This window comes from Stegostoma tigrinum, chromosome 19 (assembly GCF_030684315.1).
Source record: "Stegostoma tigrinum isolate sSteTig4 chromosome 19, sSteTig4.hap1, whole genome shotgun sequence".
NCBI lineage: Eukaryota > Metazoa > Chordata > Chondrichthyes > Orectolobiformes > Stegostomatidae > Stegostoma > Stegostoma tigrinum.
Genome location: NC_081372.1, coordinates 16632713 through 16654125, shown reverse-complemented (window position 1 = coordinate 16654125; position 21413 = coordinate 16632713). Strand labels below are relative to the sequence as shown.

The window sequence follows — 21413 nt, the reverse complement described above, 5'->3', positions numbered from 1 at the left end:
CTATTTTACTTGTTATGGATATGTGTTCTATCTCATCAGCTGGAAGATCAGCAGTTCACTTGCTTAAGCCAGGTAGTTTGTAATTAGTTTGTCTATATTATTCCATATTAAGCAGAGGTTCACCTGCACATCTGCTAATGTGGTATACTGTATCCACTGCACCTGATGTGGCTTCCTCTACATTGGGGAAACCAAGCGGAGGCTTGAGGACCGCTTTGCAGAACATCTCCGCTCGGTTCACAATAAACAACTGTACCTCCCAGTCACGAACCATTTTAACTCCCCCTCCCATTCCTCAGACGACATGTCCATCATGGGCCTCCTGCAGTGCCACAATGATGCCACCCGAAGGTTGCAGGAACAGCAACTCCTATTCGGTTTGGGAATCCTGCAGCCCAGTGGTATCAATGTGGACTTCACAAGCTTCAAAATCTCCCCCTCCCCCACTGCATCCCAAAACCAGCCCAGCTCATCCCCCTCCACCCACTGCATCACAAAACCTACCCAGCCTGTCTCTGCTTCCCTAACCTGTTCTTCCTCTCACCCATCTCTTCCTCCCACCTCAAGCCACACCTCCATTTCCCACCTACCAACCTCATCCCGCCTCCTTGACCTGTCCGTCCTCCCTGGACTGACCTATCCCCTCCCCACGTATACTCTCCTGTTCTCCTATCTTCTCTATCCATCTTCGGTCCACCTCCCCCTCTCTCCCTATTTATTTCAGAACCCTCTCCCCATCTCCGTCTCTGAGTCCAGGCCCGAAACGTCAGCTTTTGTGCTCCTGAGATGTTGCTTGCCCTGCTGTGTTCATCCAGCTACACACTTTGTTATCTAAACCTTGTTATCTCTGGTTCTTTCCTTCTCAGATTAAACTTGCAGTGATGGCAAGTAAATCGATATCCTGTTTTAAGATCCTTTGTGCCTTTTGCATTATATACTTCCCATCTTGGTCTTAATACTCATGTTCTGTGTGTTTGTCACAAAGGAAGAAGAATCACTGAAAGAAAAAAATAGTAACAGTATCACGTTACTATTTTCTACACTCGACATCCGACAGTACTTTGAATACTTATGTTGTGATTCTGTGTCCGCTAATAAGTTATAGGTTGCAACTGCAGACACTTTCAGCTTGATGCTTTACAGTAGTGAGAGGACTAAATTTTGTAGGTTAAATGAAATTCAAGTCCATGCCTTCAAAGTGAAATCTCCCGCTACTTCAAGCTTGCACCAATTCCATATGCATTTGGTTCTGTTGGTACTTTAGTTGTTTTTTGAGTAAGTATTACCTCAAACAATTCCAAATATTTCTAATGTGTCACTTTGTGTTTTGCTGCAAGTTGGCAGTAACACATGAAAATGCTTGGTGTGGTGGATACAGCATCATTCTTGACTCTTAATTACGTTACTTAAAGCTAAAGACAAAAGGCCTGTACTCATAGTGTCATCCAGCATGGAAACAGACCCTTTGGTCTAACTCATCCATGGCAGCCAAGTTTCCCAAACTAAACTAGTCGTAGTTGCATGCATTTGGCCCGTACCCACCAAAACTTTTCCTATTGATTTACCTGTCATGTAAATGTCTTTTAAAGGTGGTAACTGTACCTGCATCTACTACTTCCTCTGGCAGTTCATTCCATATACGAACCACTCTCTGTATGGAAAAGTTTGCCCCTCGGGCCCTTTTTAAATGTTTCTCCCCTCATCCTAAAATTATGCCCGCTAGTTTTGAACCCCTCAACCGTAGGTCAAAGACCTTTGCTGTTCACCTTATCTATGCCCCTCAAGGTTTTATAAACCTGAGTTCATTCCTCAACTCCCTAAGCTCCACTGAAAAAGTTCCAGCTTATCCAGTCTCTTGTTAGAACTCAAACCCTCCAGTCCTGGCAATATCCTTGTAAATTTTCTCTGCACTCTCTTCAATGTAATATTCTCCTTCTTACAGAAGGATGACCAGAAGTATACTCAGCACTTCAAGTGGCCTCACCAACGTCCCATACAACTGCAGCTTGACTTCCGGACTCCTGAACTCAATGCCCTGAGCAATTAAGGCACGTGTGCCAAATGTTATCTTTACCACACTATCTACCTCTTAGACAGCTTTCAATGAACTATGTATCTGAACACTTGGGCATCTTTGTTCTACAACATTCCTCAGGGCCCTATCATTAATTGTGTAAATCCTGCCCTTGTTTGTCTTATCATAATGCAACGTCTGGTACTTCTCTAAATTAAGCTCCATCTGCCACTCCTCAGCCCATTGGCCCAATTGATCAAGATCCCTTTATAATCTTAGATAACCTTCCTAACCATCTATTTTGCTGTTAATTTTGATGTCATCTGCAAACTTACTAGTAATACTTCCTTTTTGTTTTTGGCATCCATATTCTGTTTTCCTTCAAATCTCATCTCCCTTCATGTACTTTGATCAGTTGAAAAGTAAGTTACTCGTAATGTTGCTGGCAAGCTTATTTCTATGTAGTGCAGTGTAGCAAACAAAATTGGAAATGGAAACAAAAACAGAAGTTGCTGGAAAAGCTCTGCAGGCCTGGCAGCATCTGCAAAGAGAAATCAAAAATAACTCGTTAGGTTTGGGAGGAGGAAGTGCCACTGGACCCGAAACTTATACTCTGATTTCTCTTCACGGCTGCTGCCAGACATGAGCTTTTCCAGTAACTTCTATTTTCTGATTTACAGTATCCACAGTTCCAACAGGCTTTAAAATTGAAAATGGGCTTCAAGAAATCCATCTTCCTTGGAACTTAATTTTAGAGTATTCCATTTCAGTCATGTAACTTTACCTATTGCTGTACAAGATTGGAATACTAATTATTTAAAAACGCTTTCCAATACTTTAAATCTATTTTTAAGTTTGAATTTCTGTTAAAAGTATAATTCTATTTAAAAAAAGCTGTTGAGTGTTATGCTGGAGTAAGAGGAAATATGAAAATCGATATGACAAGGTGGCTAGGTTTCCAGAATGTGGTATGCCTGAATGTTCTATGTCAAATCTGCGATTACTGGTGAAATAGACTCAAGCAATTTAACTTTTTTTAGTCTGGGAAATCTCATGTCTAGCATGTTTGGAAATGTCTTGCGTTGCTTGAAAGTTTTTCAAAATGAATCTGCCAGGAGGTTCACAGGGAAGGCAGCTCAGCCCTGATCAAATTGAATGAAGAAATTCAAGAGATTAAATTATGTACTGTACTGCTATTCTTGTGAGTCTTGTAACCAAATATGGAGTGCCCCCTGCTTCCCTGCAGGGATGCACCTCACTTCCTGATGTCTGAAGTAAAGACTTAAGGAATTCTATGTATGGAGGGCTGGGTCGTAATCATTTAGTTTCATGGTTTATGTTAATATTGTAGAGACATGATCTTTAATTTGAAGTGTGTAACTTCTTTGTTGGGAATTAAATTATTGAATGTAAAATAAATGCAAGCATTTGATTGAGAAACTGATGACCGATACTGAAATAAATGCAATTCAAGTATTCGTGGGGTATTTAAGTTGTGCTTGTTAAATAAGGTCTGCATTCAAAGGGAGAAAGACTAAAGAATGCAAGACCCATTATTGTGCTTTAGGTAGAGGTAGGAGGACTGCGTTTATTTCAGCAAGGGATTTAGATTAGTCATATAATTCCGAGATCAAAGAAGAACATCTTATAAATATGGGAGTTCATTGGTGGAATCAGGGAATTTGGGCGAAGGACGGTTAATTTGTTTAGAGATATAATATGGGTCATACTAACAAAAGTGTTGTTTTGAATTAGAACATCTCAAGTATCCCACATGGCTATGGAGATGGGTGTGGAATTAGGGAGGATGTTTTCGTTTATTTGTTTGCATCTGTCTCTTCTCACTGAAACAAGTAGTCAGCACTGAGGAACAGAATTCATGAGGAAAACAAATTTGAAGGTAGAGGAAGGAATCTACAGTCATCTTGAGAGAAAAGCAAGTAGTTAGTTTGGATCTGTTGTGTTCTGGTTTGCAATCAGTTATCTTCTGATCATTCATTGGCCTAAATCACTCCCCGACCACTGATTCTAGACCCTGGACTTATTTCGGGAATGTCAACTAAAGAGGCAGTAGACAAATGTTTCAGGACAAAAGAATGTCTGCATTATTTGAAATACAAAAGGTAATTACAATGCAAGAAAATAAGTAATACAATAAATCAAGGAAAATTATACAACAAATTATACAGAACAGCAGAACTTTAAATGCGCTATTAACTAGATTAACAATATTAGAGCAATATCCTACTGGCACACGATGGGGGGGGGGGTGCGGTGGGGAAACAGCATTTAATTTTAGACTCTTTAATCAGAATTCTTACCCTTGGACTTCCAATGCACTGTCACCACCTGCCTTCCCCTCCCTGCTAGCTAGGTCAGAACTTTAGGGCCTCAGGAGTTTAAGCTTACCACTGAGAAGAGCAGTTTTGAAGTGTGCCTGGCAATTCCTGGATGTCATACACAGAGCCTGGATGAAGGCTCTGGATTGCATAGGTTTTTCATTTTGGGTTGAGTCTGCTGACGTGTGATATTGGATCTGCCTGCTAAGTACTTGGTTTTCCTTACTTTCTGTTGGTTTTGCGGGCCTGGTTTTCACCTCTGGATGTATCTGAGGACTTGTGGTGTTGGTCGAGTCAGTTGTTTGAGTTGTTGGTTTTTAGTTTTGATGGTTGTGGTCAGTTGCAGAGGTTCTTGCCATCAGTTCTCTGGTTCAGAACAGGCTGTGCCTTGGAGCTCTTGATTGAATAGCACTTATTGGCTTTCTCCTCTCGGATGTCATTTGTTCCGAGGTTGATTGAGGTCGAGGGTCCCCGTTATCTCTGTAGGTCCCATGCTGTCTGCATCATGTAGCCGAAGGTATAAAAACTGTCGCAGGCCAGGGTCTGTTAGGTTTGGTTATTTATTCTTTTGGAGAGGAGGTATAAATTGGGATTCCAGATTGAACAATAGTTCCAGATAGCAGTCTCTATTCTCAGGCTTGCTGATTGTGTTATGCATTCCCACAGAACTCAATCCAGTGGCCCCTTCTATTCAAAAAAGTTTTAAAGGATTTAGATATTGGGGATTTTTGCTTCTTCCTAAGATTATGTAGAAAAAAAATATGAAAATTTTGACTAATGAGATAGCTGTTGACCAGGAATATAAAGCCCTAACAGACCAGGGATGTTTGTAATTTTCTCTTTCGCCACCAAATTGCCTTGAGCTAAAATGTCCCAGACCTTTCAAGGCAAAGTTTTTAGAATTGGCTGCAAGGAAGAAGCCAACTTTCAAGAACCTGTTAAAGAAACAAAGAATTCCAGGGGACAAGACATAACAGAATGTGGAAGGCTCATTAAGAGTTCAAGTCTAAAGGATTTGTGACTGTGTTATTATGCTTTTTGATGTTAAGATAAAAGTAGTTATCTGCACTGTTGTACATTTTTATAGTGCTTGGTTTGTCTATTTCAATAGAAAGTTCATTTCTGGTTTGAAAACGTGAAATCTTGTGGCACTTTTTCTTTCAGGCGATCACTGGATGGTTTGATTTCTCTTGTAAACATTAGTAACCTTTATGGGGATTGTAGCACTTAAAGATCATCAAAAGCCTACAGAGAAGTGTACAACAGCCTGGATCAACCATCGTATTACCAAAACTGCAGTAATTTTTCAATTCTGTTCCAGTCTTTATCTGTCTGTCATCTCTGGGACAGTTCAATTGCATGTAGTCCACTTTATTCCAGTGATGACTTGGACAGGCATGAACGTGGCATTCTTATAACATAACTTATTACTGAGTGTGCACAAATATCTTAGAATGGGACTACTACGTTTTTAGGTGGCCGCATTTGAAATCAATTCCTGTGCAAATTATTTTAATTCATAAGTACATTGCTATTCACTCACTTGTTAAAATGTAAGAATGCATTAGTATGTAATGGGAGAACTTTGGGAATAATGAGAAATGCATTAAGAAATAAATTAGATCACATGTAAGCCATATAGCAGTGTAGTGGAACTGCATATCAGTAATGAAGGCAACTTCCCAGATGTCCAAAGGAAGTTGTGGTTCTAATAAGAGTTGTGAGTCTGTCATTTTCTGTATTTTTGCTTCCTATTGATGCTTCTTCTCACTTAGTATTTTTGCCTGAACTGATTAGAACACTTGATAATTCTTTCACAGCAATAATGTTTAACCTTTGAGGGAAATACAAAGACATGCAATTGAAATTCTGATCTCCCTACTAATAATGCAGAAGAGTAGATAATTCTGAAGAGTAAATTCGAAGAAATACAAAACATAAATTTTGATCAAACTTGAGGTGCTTTATTTCTTGTGATTTTTGAATGATGGGACATATTTTAGGTGAGTCGTGACTATCTCAACAATATCAGGACCAATTTGAAAAGATCCCACATTTATTTGGTAATTTCTTCATATTTTCCATGATTGTCATTATAGTTTTATCTCAAACTTGGCACCATTTCTCACTGAAGATAGGAAATGTGCTAAAATCATGCCATTGCAGTAATTGGAGCTCGAGATTTTGTTTTAAAACCTGTTTTTCCAAAAGTAACATGATAAAGCTGTGATTTGTTTTTGTTGGTTGTTGAAAGGATGAAAGCGGATTTCATTTTGAAACTGAGGCGAAGAAACTCCAGACACACTGAATATTGAAAGCATACATTCATGCACACAGTTTCATTGATGTCAGGACTAAGGTTGAGTAACCTTGTTAAATTCAGATGTTCTTAATATGATAATATTGCAGACAATCTGTACAGTTAATCTACTTTAATGCAACATTGCATTTGAGCATCAACTATTGCACGTTTCTGTCTGACTTGGAAAAACACTTGTTCTACAGTGGTGATGTGCATCTTGAAGTGTCACTTTTATTTATTTTAACAATTAACATTTGTTGCCTGTAGTTAAATAAATAATTACTGAATAATAGTTTGTTAGTATTTTGTGATCCTGGAAACTTGCAATACTTCTGAAATTGCCAGAGATGTAGGACATAAATTTTGTCTGAGTGTAGTGTTGTCATCTTGCTTTTTGTGCCTTGTTGGGCTCTTATTTGTTCACAAAGTTTGCTAATTCAAGTTTTTTTTCTCTGAATTTACTCAAATATTTGGATTATAATTTGATCTTTCGTTGCTCTCTGCATGATGATGGTGATGCCATTATATTGAAATGTTTGTAACTTCACAAATGGTCAATAACATTTTAGCTCCTCAACAGATTTAAAAAAAAGTCAAACCCATTTGTCTCATTTCTGCAACATAGCAATATTTTTAAGCTGCAGTGCTGAAGACCTGTGCACCTGAATTAGTGCAGTTATTAGTTGAGCTACTGCAAAGCAAATATATCATCAGTTTCCCTCAAATCATTGACAAATTAACAGATGAAATGATTGCCAATACCATGGAGTAACAGCAACTAGCAAATATCTGTATAATAAAGGCAAAATGTTCTAAATGCTGGAGATTGGAAATACTGAGCAGGTCAGATAGCATGTATGAGGACAGAAACCGAGTTAATGTTTCAAATCAGTAAAACCCTTCACTTTTTTGATGTTTCGGATTGACCTTTCAATGAGCAAGTTTAATGCTTTCTCTGCTCCCAAAGAAAACTTGCTGGCAGAAGGGCGCACATTGTAGATAACTGTTGTCTTATCAACTATTCCTTTCCTTCCCTTCCCCTCCCCATAAACCATTTTAAATTCAGGATGGAAAGGGTGGATGGCAGGTTTCCATCCCAGAGGACAACTGAGGGCCTTCAAGTGAATGCACCCAGAGTTGGGGAGCGCAGCTTATCAAAAGTTGTGCCTCTACCCTTGTTCTGATCATCTTGCCCCATTGCCCACCTATTGGCAAAACCATCCCTATTACACCCTTCCTGCCCAGACTCCCTCCAGTTTAAGGGTGTATAGCCAATTATCCCTACATACCTGATTTGTAAGACGAGTAATGGCCAGTGCTCTTGATGGTGCTCTTATGGATGGATTTGTACTATGCTGCTGTTCTAATTGAATAAGACGCTAGACATTGTCGAGACAAGTATCTGATTACCTGGTAATTTCATCATGCCATCTGATGAGAAGCTGTGAGCTGCTTCCAGAGGTTAGAGAGAATGTATATGAGGCTGGCACCTGTTAAGTTCCATTCAGAACCATTCCCTTGTCGTAAATGTAGTTTGATCCGTCGAGAAATTCCAGTGTTTTGTATTCCTTTTGTTGATTAATTTTTCAATTTAATTTCAACCAGAACAGTTTCAGTGCCAGATCTCATGATAGCCTTGATGTAGATGTGGAAAAAAGTGGTGTTCAGTAGAGGGAGTTTACAGTAGCTGACTTTGACATCAAAGCAGCTCTCATCTGGTCTGAAGACCTTTTGTTAGCAAATCAGAGTTTAAAGAGGAATGTGCTTGTGTAAATGGCCATAGGCATTTCAAGGAGAGTGGTGAAAATTTGTTGCATGGAGTTAAAATTGACATTAAGCAAGTTAACTATTGTAGACTTGATGCTTTGCTGAGCAAGAATAACTTCACTTGCTTTATCCATTGACCTCTACCTGACACATTTGAGTAGAGTTGTTTATTAATCATGTGCAGGGTCTTTACTCAGAGAGTGGTAAGAGCGTGGAACACCGTGCCTGCCAGTGTAGTGAACTCAGCCACATTAGGGGCATTTAAACAGTCCTTGGATAAGCATATAGATGATTATGGGATAGTGTAGGGGTATGGGCTTAGGTTAGTTCACAGGCTGGCGCAACATCGGGGGCCGAAGGGCCTGTTCTGCACTGTGTTGTTCTATGTTCTATGCCTTGTCTTCTAACTTCATGGAGAAATTGGCTGATTAAGAACCTTAGACTTAGTGCAAGGAAATATCTGTCCAACCAGAGAAGGCCCAGTCATCTGACCTGACCTCCTGTATTAATATTCTTGAGTTTGCCACTTAACAGAAATGTGATTGGACTTGCCATCGTCGACTATCTGATTTGCAATACCAGGGTTCGCAATAAACAACTGCACCTCCCAGTCGCAAACCATTTCCACTCCCCCTCCCATTCTTTAAATGACATGTCCATCATGGGCCTCTTGCAGTGCCACAATGATGCCATCCGAAGGTTGCAGGAACAGCAACTCCTATTCCGCTTGGGAACCCTACAGCCCAATGGTATCAATGTGGACTTCACCAGCTTCAAAATCTCCCCTTCCCACACCGCATCCCAAAACCAGCCCAGTTCATCCCCTCCCCCCACTGCATCCCAAAACCAGCCCAGCCTGTCTCTGCCTCCCTAACCTGTTCTTACTCTCACCCATCCCTTCCTCCCACCCCAAGCCGCACCTCCATCTCCTACCTACTAACCTCATCCCATCTCCTTGACCTGTCCGTCTTCCCTGGACTGACCTATCCCCTCCCTACCTCCCCACCTATACTCTCTTCTCCACCTATCTTCTTTTCTCTCCATCTTCGGTCCACCTCCCCCTCTCTCCCTATTTATTCCAGAACCCTCACCCCATCCCCCTCTCTGATGAAGGGTCTAGGCCCGAAACATCAGCTTTTGTGCTCCTGAGATGCTGCTTGGCCTGCTGTGTTCATCCAGCCTCACACTTTATTATCTTGGATTCTCCAGCATCTGCAGTTCCCATTATCACTCAATGCATTGTCTGATCGGAGGCTCTTCAATATTATGAATATGTCTACTGAGAGTCAAGTGGACAATATGATTAAACACCTAGGAGTTGCATGTATGAGTACAGTCATAACCATACTCCAAGCTAGACATCATCTGGGACTGATCACCGGGATGATTGCCAGGTTTACACAACTCTGTTAATCTCATTCCTTAGGACATTGTAGTTGCAGCGTGCATAGGCTGTAAGATGCACTACAAATACTGATCAAGGTTACTTCTAACAATATCTCCTTCCTCAGTGGTCTTTTAGCAACTTTTTTGTCACTTAATAAAATGTCATTGGGCCACATTACCTTCAGTGTACCCTCCAAGTTGCTCATTCCTCATCGCTGGTTCAGTAACAACAATATGACCTCCAGGACTGTAATAGTTAAAGAAACTAGGGTTGTAACAATATTGTGCACAATAGCAATTTTTCTGAAGACGGGTCTAGGCCCGAAACGTCAGCCTTCCTGCTCCTCCGATGCTGCTTGGCCTGCTATGTTCATCCAGCTCTACACCTTGTTATTTTATATAGCATATAAGGTAGCTTTGCCATATTGTTGACACCCGAACATAAATTGATAAGGAATTGTGAGACAATCTCAGGATGTGGAGGAAAAAAATTAATAGTTGGATAAAGATCAAACAGCATGTTCACACATTGTTCACTTTCTGTGCACCTTTATTTAATGGAAAATATGTTGGGAATGGGGTGGGAAGCAGATTAGATTAATACAGTCATAAACAGGATGATCCCAGAAGATTTGCCTTGAGATAAGATGTCTGTTTCTGCTCGGCATTATTGTCTAGTCCATCAGTTTGGCCCTAACACTCACTGCTGAAGTTGGAACTCTTTTAAAATACAGCTTTTACTCACAATACACTCTGTTACATTTTGTGACATCGTTCATACATATGGGAATTAGCTAACATGGCAGGAAGGCTGATTTATGGTGCAGACTGACAGGAACAGTGGGTTCAATTCCTGTACCAGCTGAGTTGGGAGAGGGGGCAAAAAGAGACACTGGGAAACAGGGTGAGAAACAGCTTCTATGTTTCTGACTCAGTGTTCTGTTCCTGGGCTAGTAATCGAGAGGCTTGTGTTCTTGATTTTAGCACTTATGGAATTTTAAATTCAATTAAATTAATCTGGAATAGATAAATATTAATGGTGACTATTAAGCTGTGGGATTGTCATAAAATTCCACCCTGTTCTTTGGCATCTTTTAAGGTAAGAAATCTGCTATCACCACCCAATGACTCCACTTATGATTCCAAACCAAAGCAATATGTATTCTCAGCTGACTTATAAGCTGGCCCAGTAAGTCAGTCATTTTCCAGAAGATGGCTCACTACCTTCTCATGCAATTGGATATGCACCGTAAATGCAGGCATTACCAGCAATGCCCACATCCGATGAGTGCAAATATTGGTCATGTTATGATTGACAAGAGCCTACGTCAATGGTTCTAAAAGGGAACAGAATACTAAATTCACCCACTGCTAAGTTTGACTTTTTGTAAAATCACAGTACAGTGGCTAAGTGGTTAGCACTGCTGCCACACAGCACCAGGGGCCCATGTTCATGTTAAGTTGCCCTGTCGTGTCCAGTGGTGTGCAGGAAGGGCAGCTTAGCCATTGAAAATGTGTGATGACAGAGACTGTGGGGCTTTCATCTGGGTGGGATGCCTTTTGGAGGGTCGTTGCAGACTTGATGGGTTGAGTAGTCTCTCTCTGAATTGTAGGGATTCTATGATTCTTAAGTCAAATATTTGCAGTGACGGTGAACCAGTAATATTGTAAAGATTGAAAACCAGACTGCAGCATTGTGTAGATCTTTCAAAAGTCCAGTCTATTAATGTGCATTTTACAAAAAAAAACCCAAGCTGTAACTAATATTAATTATAGGTTATGGTGGGGTGGAGGAGGGGAGAAGGAGGTGGTTGTAATGGTGGGAGGAAGGGGAAGGACATGAGTGCATTGTTATTCATAACAACCCTTGAGGAGCCTTTTGAATATGTTGTACTGCAACTGTCATTTGCATCTAAAGAGATTTGCTATTTACTGGTAAGAAATGCAAAAGAAAGAATGACACATTCAGCTTTTTATTTAGATTCAGAAGTCTTGTCTTTTAGAAATGTAGCATCTGTTTAATTTACATGTACTTTAAACCAAAAGCTCTGAACTATCACATTACTGTCTCCCACAGAAAAAGAATAGTTACCTAGTCCAGTAAATATAATAGATGCAGAATAGTAGAAGTGGAAATTCGTCTAGATTTTTTCCTTAAAAGGTGGGATGGGGAGGGAGAATACCGGGTGTGACTTCTGATCAATTCTATTTGCAAGCAGTGATTTTTATAAATAGTAGGAGATGGTGCAGTCTGCAGTTACTCCAGATTCTTTAAAAGACCAGATTTCCAGACTTGTGTTTAATTATCTTTTTAGTGTGCATATTTTAAATTTAGTTTTTTTTTTAGAAACAGAATTATGCTTAGATCGTTCAGGTTCTAACTAAATAGGAGCATTAAAAATGATACAATCAGAGCATTTTTTGGGAGCACTGTGCATGCTAGAGATCTGCTTGATACATTCTTTTCAAGGAGGGTGTTGGGAATTTTTCAGCAGTCATTACGATCAGTGCAATAATTCTGGCAATACAGGAAGGCAAATGCATTGGCTGCTGACTGGGCAAAGATCACGTGAACTAAGTGAAACAAGCTGATGAGTTTTGTTGATATATTTCCTGTTTTCTGTTTTTCCCCAGTAGCAAGCTGAGTACTCTAAATTTTGAAAGCTGTTTGGCTCAGCTTTAGTACGTAGTACTTTGTCTAAGCTTCAAGAAGATCAAGGTAGAAAGAAGATTTTTTTAAAAGAAGGAATATTACTTTTATCTAACTAGGTTGTAGTTAGGTTTTTTTATCAGAATGCCAGCAACGTCTTGGCAATTTGCCCACTTTCAGCGTTCTCATTGGTTGAAGGTAAGCATCAGTTTTTTTTGTGTAATATTTGTTCGCTGTTTATGCTGACTTCCTCTACATAAAAAGCATATTACTGGAAGTGCTGTGTTAGTGACTATGCTTCTCGGGTGTGTGGGTGCAATTATTTCAGTTTTGCTTGCCAGAGATTATTTTTAGACATTCTCAAGATTAAAAGTTTTTTTTTGCTTGAAGCAGCGTTAGTATCTGTACTCATTCTGAAATAAATGTGTGCGTTTGTTACAAGGGTACATCTGATCATAAAGAGAAAAACCTATAAGTTTCAGCAGTGGTACTGTAATGCATATTCGAGAACTATTTCTCCATGTGACTGGTGACACAGATCCATCTGTTGACATTTTATTGCATATACAGTTGTCTTAAGTTAATTTTACTTGTTAATGTCATGTCCAGCATATTCTTGCATCTGTTGATAATGGTATCTGTTAAATCAATGTATTTATTTAATTGATGAGCGAAGTTTGAACAGGCTAGAAAATAGTGTCAAAACTTCTGAAATATGGAAAGTAGATGCATGAGACTGAACAGATGCTTGTATAACCCTGAATAATGTGGTGTCTGAAAGATGCTTTCTCATCCCAATCTCCTTATCAACATAATGTTTGGATTTTGACTACAATATATTTGTGATTTGACAGTATCTTAGTAAATTCAAGTCTGGTTTTCAACAGAACTCAGTATATGGGAGATGGTACTAAATGGAGATGGGAGGTTTCCCCACAGTCAACTGCCACCTCTTAAAGAAGAGTGTATAGCTGCAAGTCTAACCTCAGTATAAGGACAGAAAAGCACTTTATTTTATAAAGGAAAAAACTTGGATAAAATGACAAAGAATTGCAGTGATCTTCAAGAAACAACTTTGCTTTTCATAAATTGCTACTCCATTTTTCAAATCACCCGAATTGGAGCTGGTATAAATTGCAGTTTGCTCGTGATTATCTACGTTGTAAGGAGGCAGTAACTATGGATTATTGTGGTATCACAGCAATGAAAATATTTGCCCTCTCTTGCCCTTCCTGCTCATGACCTGATTCTATCTGGATGTATTCTGAATAAAATCTATTATACTTCCTGCTCCATTTAACTAGCAAGCTGCCACTACTTTTGGAAGGTTAACACATGGAGCAGCTTTGTAGTATTGCTAATGTTTATGAGCATAAAGTGAAAATCTGCTGAACTTCAGTGACAATCCTCTGCAGGTCACTCTGCACTGGACCTACGAATGATACACAACACTTAGTTAATGTTCTTCCTTGACTTCCGGCCAACAACTTTGTGTAGCAACAAAAAGTGAGGACAATGAGGGTAGTTTTAAGACATAGGAATACGTTTTGACTTGACAAGTTCAAACTACCTGCTTCATACCACTACCAAGGATTAAAATTACTCATATTGAGTGAAGAATTGAGAAAAATCCACCTCCTTCTGTTATGCATATTGCCTCAATTTCTAAAGTTTTAAAATTGTGAGCTATTTTAAACTTTTTTAAAATAACTATAGTCTTCATATGATAACAAAAACTACTGGATTGAACAAATGTACAATGAGCTATGTAGCTTATCTTTGGCCGGATGGAATGTAATGCAATCATATTGGTCTTCCATGATTTGTATACTCTATTGCAGTTTATGATCTTCCCTGGGCTGGACATTCTTGGCTTTTGCAGTAGATCAGTTCAAAAGACAAGATTTTGAGAATTTTAAGAAGAAATCTGATGTTAGACTATTGTATCACATGTTCAGAAGTGTCTGAAGTTACTTCATTGCCCTTTCCACTTGTGTCAGAACACGTTGCTGTAATGAGGAAGAAAAGCAACTACACTGCAACATCACTTCTTACAGCCCTGTTAGTTTTACCATTCACTGGTCATTTCTTTATCAGTTAGAGCAGATGCTTCCTCAGGTTGGTGGAGAAAGCATGCAGCCTGCATATGCAGGTGCATTTGTTGTATAAGGGCATTTAAAATCTAAGTGAATCATAGATATCTTTGAATGCAAATTGTACCATTGCAAATAAATTGTTACTAGATTCCTTGCGAGTGCCATAGTGGATATCAAACCGTGTAATACCTGAGATATCACACATTTAAAATCTCGTTTTAATCTCCAAACTAATTTGCAGTGGGGTTAGTCCTCTTTAATTTCTGATGTTGAGGCTAACATAGGACCAAGCTGATGAAATCCCAGGAATCTTTCACAAACAGCTAATAACCACCAGGGTCCAGCAATGGAATTTCAACAAGATAACCTTCTGGGCAAAGTAGTTAGAGCATAGTGCACACAGTTTGTTGGAAGGGCTAAAGTACTGTGGTAGCAGGTGTAGGGATAGTTTCAAGAGTCTGGCAAGGACTTGTAGTGTATACATGAAACTTAATTTGTATGATTTCACTAAATATCTGCTTAATATAATGTCTGTCAGGCATATCGGTAAAAGCCATTTTGAACCAATATTTTTAGCTTTGATTTGAGTCCTCTCATTTGAAGTTTTACGAATGTACAGTGTCTATTTTACATATCTAGGGTATCTGGAGCTGTTTTGGGCAAGTAATTTGCTATACTGACTTGGGAGGCCTGAACTATTTGGTGTTGGATCTTAATTAAATACCTCTGCATTCATGGAAAGCTGTTGGCACAGTATGCAGTTAATCAAATTAATAGCAGTATTGCAGCACTTTTTTTTGCAAACAAATTTTGGATTTGTTTCTTATGCTGAGAAAAGAAAGGAACTGCAGTCAGGACTCCCTGCATGTTTGAATGATGCAATGTCGTAGTTATGGAGGAAGTCAGTGGTGAAAAGATGGTGCTCTTTCCTAGTGACAGGTGGTAGGTGTCCAGAAGAAGCACTGCTGAAATTGGAGCGTGCCACTGATTGTGTTGGAAGTTCAGTGAAGCAGCCAAGCTGCTCAGATAATACTGTCATTCATACCCCACTGGTCCGTGTGTATTTAGTTCTGCTAATTGTTTTGGAGATTTAGTTAGCTCTGAAGTCCAAATTTTCTATCTGTTTCTGTAAAAATAATAGAAGATAACTGTGTGGATGGTGAAATTTTCTGGCAGCCTATTTCTGTGGAGCCGTTACTGATGGTTTTTCCAGTTTCTGCTAGTTAATGAAGCTAAGAATACTCCAGACTGTGCTTGATAGGTTGATTGGCACCTATCCATAAGAAAACGACTACTAAGCTGTATTGAAGCTGCATAACATGGTTATAGTTATTCAGAATTACAATTCCACCTTCATTATTACAGTTATATTAGGTTAATGTCTGGTGTATCATTGGTAAACCTGTAGTTGGTACATTGTCATTAACTTGCATGTGACTTGAATTTTGTTTTCAATGTTACAGGATTAATCTGGATTTTTATTGTCTAATATGTTGGATGTTTCACTACACCAATCACATGAAAATGGTAACTGAACTTTTAAGTCTCACTTGGATGTTTAAGTATATGATCATTTGTTTTAAAGGTTTTGTCTGGCTTACTGATTATTGATCATTTTAGATCTTTGAGTTGTTTTGTCTTCCAGACATAGGAATGAATGATTTCTGTGGCAAAGATGTAGTGTCATTGTATAATGTAGAGGAGTTGTACATTGTCCTCCTATCGTCTTAAAATTAGTGATTTTCATCTTCATTGATGTTGTAGATTTGGGAGTATAAAACTCTTCCTTTTGTGTTAGTAGTAATTTTTGATCAAAGGGCATGCCTTTTATTGTGACTTGTTTCAGGCCTCCTGATTGTTTATCACCACATCGTTTCACATGATTTCCATGAAAATTATTTCCCAAAAAAGAGGACATTTTAAGTGCTCTAGGGTTTGTGTTCAAGTAGAAAAACACTTCGCCACTCTATTTTTTCCCCTCTGGGTTTTCTAATATGCTGGTTTTATGAAAGATTGGATGGTTTTAACACGTGTTATATAGTACCAATTATAAACAAATCACACAATAGATAGAAGTTGAAAGTTACACTTGTCTAAAGTCATTTTAATAATCCTATTTTCTTGGTACTGTGCAGGCAGCATGCAACTATTCTGTTCTGTTTAGAACCTTTTACAGTTTATTACATTATAAGATGACTTGTTTGCTTGTTTTCTGACTGGATTTACAGCCTTTACTTGAGAGAACTTACTGATTCCCACCTTGTTGCTTATTTAAATTATCACACAACTTTAATTCAAGTAAAGATAAAGATGTTCCCCAAGCATTGAAACAATGAAACTTGTAGCTGGGGTGTGAGAAATTGGGACAAGTGAGTAAATTGTATCAGGTAATGGGAACTGCAGATGCTCGAGAATCTGAGATAACAAAGTGTGAAGCTGGATGAACACAGCAGGCCAAGCAGCATCTTAGGAGCACAAAAGCTGACGGTTCGGGCCTAGACCCTTCTTCAGAAAGCGTGGGGGTGGGTGGAAGAGGGAGAGACAGACAAGTTTGTCTCCCCTCCACCTATCTTCTCCTCTATCCATCTTCGATTTGCCTCCTCCTCCTCTCCCGACTTATTTCAGAATCCTGTTCTCCCTCCCCCTTTTCTGATGAAGGGCCTAGTCCCAAAACGTCAGCTTTTGTGCTCCTAAGATGCTGCTCGGCCTGCTGTGTTCATCCAGCTCCACACTTTGTTATCACAGATGAGTAAATGCCTGGTTGCAACAATGTGTTTGCGTTTTTTAAAAAAAGATGGAGAGGCAGAAAGGTTTACGAAGATGTGGTCATGGTTCATGTTATGTTATTATTTGGCAACATTTTTAACATTATAACTTTAATTTTGATTTTATTTTTCTTTATTGTGTGGGTCAAGAAGGGAAAGGATTGGTTTCAGTTTTGAGTTATGACATTGGTATCTGTGTGCCTAGAAAAATGTTTGTGCACTTAAGCTTTAAAATATTTTGACATGAATAACTCATTGCTTTAGAAAAATTATGCTATTGCAAAACAATAGAGTACCCTATGAAATAGACAAATGGAGACAATGGGCTGAATCTTACGGGTCTGTACAACCGGGGCAATGGTAGGATTTGTGGCACAATTGGCTAAGAGGTCTGGTGAGGCTGGTTGCAGTGCAGTGACATCTTGAACCATTATTTATGAAAAGCATAAAAGATGCGGAGTGTTTCTTGCTAGGCAGTGACAGATTGGCAGTTGGGAGGGTTAGTGTTTGTTAAACACCTTGTTGATGGCCCAACTCACTTTGTTAATCGATCGTAAGAACTGCAGATACTGGAGTCAGATAAGTGTGGAGCAGGAGGAACACAGCAGGCCAGGCAGCATCAGAGGAGCAGGAAAGTTGATATTTCGGGTCGGGACCCTTCAGAAGAATCTGAAGAAGTGTTCTGACCTGAAATATCAACTGGCCTGTTGTGTTCCTCCAACTCCACACTGTTCTCTCACCTCACTAATAATCAGCCTTCTATCTTGCCAAACTGGTTATCTTAAGGGTAGGGGAAATGTGACATGGAAATTGTGATACTTTTGCTTACTCCAAATGATGTCCAAATCACATTCAATCTAACAGCTCGAAGCATGATCCAGGGGCTCCAGCTGCATGCAGCCTTTGTCCATAGACATTGGCATCTGTCAACACATCACAAGCACCTTAGCATCTCTCTGACTGACTGACAGTCAGCTTAAACAAACATGCTGCAGATAATCTTCCCTTGAATTAATTGGTCTTCTGTTTGGACCCCCACGGTCTCTGTGGCAACAACCTCTGAAACCCAAAGTCACTGCTGGGAATGGCATGTGCATGCCAATTGGCATATCAATTGGCATTGGAAGGCTACATCAGGGACACTTTGCAAGCGGGAGCAAAACCCCAGCTCAAGGATTGTGCCTGCTGCATCTCAACTTGCTTAATGTCTTAGTGCTCACTTACTTCACACTTATTTGTATGCTGGCAGCAACTGTACCTTGCCTTACCATGCCATGCCATGCCTGTTCGTTTATTGCTGCCTCAGTCAGAGCCAAATGATATAACTGCCATCTTGAAGTGATCATTTGCACACACCAGACAGGTTCTCAATATAGAGCTGCCTGGGGAAGTGGAGCCAGAATTTTGGATGAACAGCCCACAGAGCAGCTATATCAGTACTACTTAGAGCATGTGCCAGCTACCTGCGCAGCAAACACCTCTTGTCAATCAGTTTTCCATTTCAGAAACATGCAGGGGCTCGTCCTCAGCCCAGTGAAGTGGACAGTCGCTGTCACTTGGGCGGCTCCAGCTCCCACATAGCCTAGGGACTTCCCCACGATCAGTCGTCCATTTGAGCTGCTCAAGTCTGACCCGGTACAGTCTGGGGACTTTTCAGCAGTCATTCCTGTGAACCAGTACTTGTGCTCTTTTGAGGAGGAAGACCAGAACACCAGAGGGGGAGGAAGCTGTTGTTGTACATGATGGAGCCGAACTGCATCAGGCGCTACAAGCTAGACCTACACTCATTGACATCTACTTTAGATGATTGAGAGCTGGGTATAGTAAAAGATTAACTGCGATTCAAAAACAGTAGATCAAATTGACACATGTGCAAGTGAACCCTTGTCTGATATGAAAGGTATGTTTTGTGCCTTGAATGCAGGTGAGAGGGGCAGGTGTAGCTCTTCCTGCAGTTGCAGGGAAAGGTGCTGGGTGTGGTGGGATTAGCGGGAAATGTGGAGTGGATAAGGGAGTCACGGAAAGAGTGGCCCCTACAAAAGTCAAATAGGAGTGGGGAGGGAAATATCTCTTTGGTTGTGAGGTCGGATTGTAGGTGGCGAAAATGATGGAGAATGATAAGTTGAATGTGGAAGTTGGTGGGATGATATGTGAGGACACTGGGGGATTCTGTCTTTATTTTTGTTGGGTAAGACGGTGTGAAAGCAGAAGTGCGGGAAATGCAAGAGATGTGGTTGAGGGCATTTTCCATCACCTGGAGTGAGGGAATGTTACAGTCATTGAAACTGGAGGACATTTGGGATTATTGGGAGTAAAACACCCCATCTTGGGAGCAGAGGCAGAGGAATTGGGAGTATGGCGTTACGTTTTTGCAGGAGGGTGGGTGAGAGGAGGTGTAGCCCAGGTAGCTGAGGGATTCGGTAGGCTTGAAATAGACATTGGTTTTGAGATGGTCGCTGGAGATGGAGAGGTCCGGGAAGGAGAGGGAGGTATCAGACGGTCCAGGTGAATTTGAGGTTGGGGTGAAAGGTGTCAGTAAAGTTGAATGCGAGGCAGTGCCGAAACAGTCTTGATGTGGAGGAAGAAGTGCGGGATAGTGCCAGTGTAACAGCGGATAAATTAAGGAGAGTATTCCACATCTCCGATGATGAGGCAGACATACCTTTTGGCCCATGTGGGTACCCATGGCCAGAGAGTGTTGAGGACAAGATAACACTCACTTAGAGGGGATGTTCATGTGGAATGTAGTGACAAATAGATCAAGTGTATGGTGTGGTAGCCAAGCCGAGAGTCCGCTAAGAGAATGGGGTTGTAAGAAGTAAATGTGGTAAGTGTGAGGCAGTATTTGCCACACCAGCTTTGTGGTGTGTCCTTCTGGCTGCTGTGCTGTGATGTTGCCAGTGAAGTGTAATGACTGAATGCCAGCAGTTGTAGAGGTATACAGAGGCCTTTTAAAGATGATGCAGGCATAAGGGGTCAATTGATGGATACCTTGAAAACTTCTACTGCACTCTCCTTAGTATATTCATACCCTTCTTAAAGTGTAACATCTAGAATTATGTGCACTGTGTTGCAGCTTAGGGCTAATGAGCGTCCTGTGCAAGGTACCCTAATCTTCCTGGGCCTGTGCTTTTCCTCCTAAACCTAGAATTCTGTATGCTTTTTAAACAGTTCTGTCCAATTGTCCTGCAAGCTTTAATTAGTTAAGCACATATACAACTATTAATGCACACTTCAGAACAGTACCTTTTCTTATTTTGCACTGGCTCCCCATGTTCTTTGTAACAAAATGGATCGCCACATACTTCTCTATGTTGAACTTATCTGCCATAAATTTGCCCATCCAAGAACTTGTCACTGTATTTCCTCCAGTGTCAAATGACACCACCAGCAAACAAGAAGAGCAGCACCTCGTTCTGCCTTGGGAGCCTACAGCTTGATGGCCTAAACTGGAATTCACCAGTTTTAAAATCTCCTCATCCCATGTCCAACCCCCCTTCTCATCTTCACCTTGATCTGACATGACCTGCCCATGTTCTCTCCTGCCTTTCTGCCCCACCCATCCCACTAACCAATCCCCTCCACTCCCTACCTGCACTCACCTATCACCATCCCACCTACTTTGCCCAGCCCCACCCCTTCTGTCTATTTATTTCTGAGCTCCCTTCCGCCTCACTATTTCTGACGAAGGGTCCCCAACCCGGAACACCAACTTTTCTGATCCACTAATACTGTCTAGTGTGTTGTCTCTGACTCTAGCATCTGCAGTTCTTGCTATCTCTACATGCATCTTTGAAGTTCTGCTGTGTCCTTTCCACGCTTTACCATGATCTCAAGTTTTGTGTCATTCATAATCTTTGAAATAGATCTTGGTGCATAGAGATCAAAATCATTTTTTGAAATCAGGAAGAATGTATCTCAATTCTGACCCCCGGGGAACTCCTCCAGAAACCATGTGACTGTCGGCAAATACCCATTAATTATGACTATTTTCTATCCCTCAGCTGATTTTTGAATTCAAGTTGTTACTGTCCCTTTTTATTCCATGACCTGCAAGTCCGTGTGTAGTACTGTGTCAAATCCCTTTACAAGTC

The 21413-nt window shown here is 40.4% G+C and overlaps 1 protein-coding gene across 8 annotated transcripts in view; it reads left to right on the top strand.

Moving 5' to 3' along the window:
* LOC125461252 (nuclear receptor coactivator 3-like) overlaps positions 1-21413 on the top strand; it is a 205263-nt gene that overhangs the window by 97822 nt on the left and 86028 nt on the right. For 2 of the 8 annotated variants that reach the window (XM_048549787.1, XM_048549789.1), the window contains exon 1: positions 12410-12656. The exons of the other annotated variants lie outside the window; for them this stretch is intronic. The gene's annotated coding sequence lies outside the window, so the exon portion shown is untranslated. Of the gene's footprint in view, positions 1-12409; positions 12657-21413 lie in introns of those variants that run through there. 8 annotated transcript variants of the gene reach the window in all.